Below are 3,724 nucleotides of genomic sequence, written 5' to 3' on the forward strand. Positions count from 1 at the left end.
TGATTGTACTCCCTCCGTTCTATTTTAATTGATCACTTTTTTTCCCGCATAATGCTTAAGAAATCACAAATAAGAATTTTACAAATAAATGTGAACACTTTAAAAAAAATTAATTGCGAGAGTAATATAAGAAAAAATTTAATTAATACTTTCTCTATTTAGTAAGGTGGACAATTAATATGGACGGAGAAGTATATATATAAAAGGTTTTTGACACTAGTTATATTAACAGTTAATTAATCTGTCTTTGACATCTTTTTCCATAGAAATTAGTGAAATATATCCTTTCTTGTCAAAATAGAGTGACACCTATCTCTATACATTACTAAAATATTTTTCTTAAATGCAAAATATTCAACGTTTTAATGTAAAAATTGATTTTATCTTGCCAAAAGGCCACAACAATCAAATTAAAAAAGTGTTTATCGCGGTTTAAATCTTCTATATTTGCAAACTATTATATTAGAGCGAAATTTATCGAAAATATATCCAAAGATTAGTGATTGCGGTTCCTTGTTAGTTACCAAAAAATAACCAAAGAAAAGGTCAATGATACAAAATATAGCACAATTGTATACGCCTTTTCTCAAGATAAGTGGCCCATATATTGACATAATTAGAAAAACCAACCACTTCTAATTAAAGAATCCATAATCTTAATACAAAAAAAAATTCTTGTTTTTACCTTTTAAATTTTTACGAATTTAACTTACATAAATCGAAATCGATAGGTTAAACTTATTTATATTATCGACATATTTTAACCAATTAGATATAATGAACTATTTAACTTACTGGAATTTTTAAGTTACCAAAAAACTATACTGTTATAATAATTGTAAAGAAGGTGAACTTTCTGATTTGCTATTTGGACAATAAAAATTGTATTTTTTTCCCTTTGATATCCAGTTAATAATATAAGGTCTATATTTGTTTGGCCAATACACATTTAACATTTATCTTGTCAAATGACAATTGTGCTAACATAATACTACCATAAATATTTTTTTGTTTCCCCCGAAGGTTCCGTATCTGTATTGAGTCCAATTAAATTTAAATTTGCACCTAAAACTCCTATATTAAAGATAAAATATTTCTTAATAAAGACGACTTCATACTCAGGTAAACTTGAATCCAAGTTTTCTAATTAAAAATAATGATGTATTTACCACTCCGACCATCATAACCCTCATTGATTACCACCATATATAATACCCCATGCTTAACCAAGGGGGTGGGGGTGGGTGGGGGATCAGTGGAGAATATGATTAAAAGAAGAAGTGTGCCAAAAGATAAGGGTGCAAAAAGGAATGGACCGACCTAGAAACAAATTAAAAATACTACTATAAAGTTTTGATTATAAAATAGAAAATTATTGGAGCTTACAATGCAAGTATTGTTGGATTATGTCTACTTTAATTTATTCATTTTCTTTCCTCCCCCCTTCCTTTTTTCAGCTGAAGAAACAACTTTAAAATATTTTTAAAGTAATGTGATTGTATTATTCATTTTAGATTTAATCAATGCGATATGTATCTTTCTTATCAATTTTTTTTGATTTCCCACTTGTTGTCTAGAGTCTGTATTGGAGTTTCAACTAAATTCGAATCACGCGCTACGTAGCTCATTTAGAAGAGGCACTCCTAACAAAAAAAAATTCATATTCTAAATCCGAACTCAAAACTTCTGATTAAAAATAAAGTAATTTTACCAATACACCACAATCCAATGGATTGTGCGTCTTTCGTATCATAATAATATGTGTCAATGAAGTATGAGACGATATAATTATCACATAGTGCACACTTGGGCCCATTTTAAGAATCTTAGTCGTCATTGTTATTATATTTACTCTAGTTGGTAGCATTTTTTTTTTAAAAAAAATTCTTTGTTCTATATATTGTGAAAGGCTTTTAATTTAATTTGTTGTATTGTATATTTTAATGTAGTCGGTTATTGTTATTATATGTTCGTACTACGTATAATGCTTGCTCCTTTGACTTTTGATTAACTTTTTTCAGTTCGAAGTATAAAATAAAAATTGTGAAAAATAAATTATGCAACATTTTTTACATAATTTCTCCTGAAATTTTAGCCCCTCACATTTATTTAGACTCATTTGATATTAAGTTGAGCGGTTGGATATCGCAAAAAATTTACCATGTCGATTTTTATTAGTTAACTTAGAAAAAAGAAGAAGAAAATATAACAATATTTAGGAATCAATTCTTATAGTGTTGTACTATTTATATTTTATCCACATTATCTTTATTTTACCTTATCAATATTTAGGAATCAATTCTTACAGTGTTAGGGGAATCATATTTATAGAAAAGGGATTTAACTATCATCTTTATTTCTCCAAATTATTTCTTGAATGGGTGTCAATTGTCACATGTCTAATATTGATATCAATGAATTAGGTTTAATTACTTGAAGGCTATAACAATAATTTATGTATTGATATCAATGACTTAGGTTTAATTACTTGAAGGCTAGAACAATAATTTATGTAGAGTGGGAAAATAGACAATTAATTGAGGCTATAACAATAATCAATGGTGGCTATTTTTCAAAGAAATTGGCTACAATTGCAATTCAAAATTAGGCAAAAAAAAGAAGAGCAAAAACACTAACAATCCAAGTCTCCCAAAACCAGCTAATACATGCTTGCTACAAAGGCGAGCATATGGATTGTGCTTCTTCACCCTAAATTTAAGTCATCCAAACCCATTTAATGGCTATAATTCACGGTTGAAATTTGTCATGATTCCTGATTCTCTGTTATGTCACCCTCTTCAGGTGGATGACTTTCTAAAAATAACACACAATGCTTATGTCAGGGACAAAATACAAATGGAGAAAGGAAATTGAAAAAACTAGAGTGGTATTTAACTATTCCATTAGAGTCACTTTCTTTTTATGGGTTTAGACCAAAACTTTATTCCTGAATCCTATTTTATTTTACTTTTTCTGAACAGTACAATGTACCGCTGAAGAAGCACCAACATCCATGTGGAAAAAAAAATCTGCTTGAAAAATGAAAGATTATTGTCCACAATTGCAAGATCAAGAGAAACTTTTTTAGAATCTATCATTAATATTTTTAGCATTGTAATTCTCAACTAAAAATTGTGTGAAATTACTATTTTCGTTTAATGGGAGAGATTTTTTTTTTGGGTTAATTCTCAAAATTATATTGCTATTGTCCAATTTTGATCCAATAACATGAATAAAGAACAATTTACAAATTTTATTTGGTAACATGTGCAAACTACCAACTTTAAGTATGTCAACTCCATAATAAAGGAAATCTATGCAAAATATCAAAAAGGGAAAAGGGTCAAATATGCTCCTAAACTATTCGAAAAGGTCTAGATATACCCCTCGTTAAAGTTTGGCTCACTCATGCCTTCGCCGTCCAACTTTTCGTCTAGATATGCCCTTATGGGCGTTAAATGCCAAATGGAATTGTCACGGCATTTTTTACATTACCACGTTGGCATTTTATATTAAAGGAAAAATGGTAAATATACCCCCTAAACTATTCGAAAAGGTCTAGATATACCCCCCTTTTAAATAAACTACCCGACCCATTTTTAACAAATTTTTTTCGATAAATCCCAAAAATGAATAATTGACTAATAAAAAATAGAAAAATATGGGGAAAAAAATTAATGCCAAAAATTCACAAATAAATATAGTAACCTTAAATTCAACAATT

Source organism: Solanum tuberosum, unplaced genomic scaffold (genome assembly GCF_000226075.1).
Source record: "Solanum tuberosum cultivar DM 1-3 516 R44 unplaced genomic scaffold, SolTub_3.0 scf00433, whole genome shotgun sequence".
Classification (NCBI taxonomy): Eukaryota; Viridiplantae; Streptophyta; class Magnoliopsida; order Solanales; family Solanaceae; genus Solanum; species Solanum tuberosum.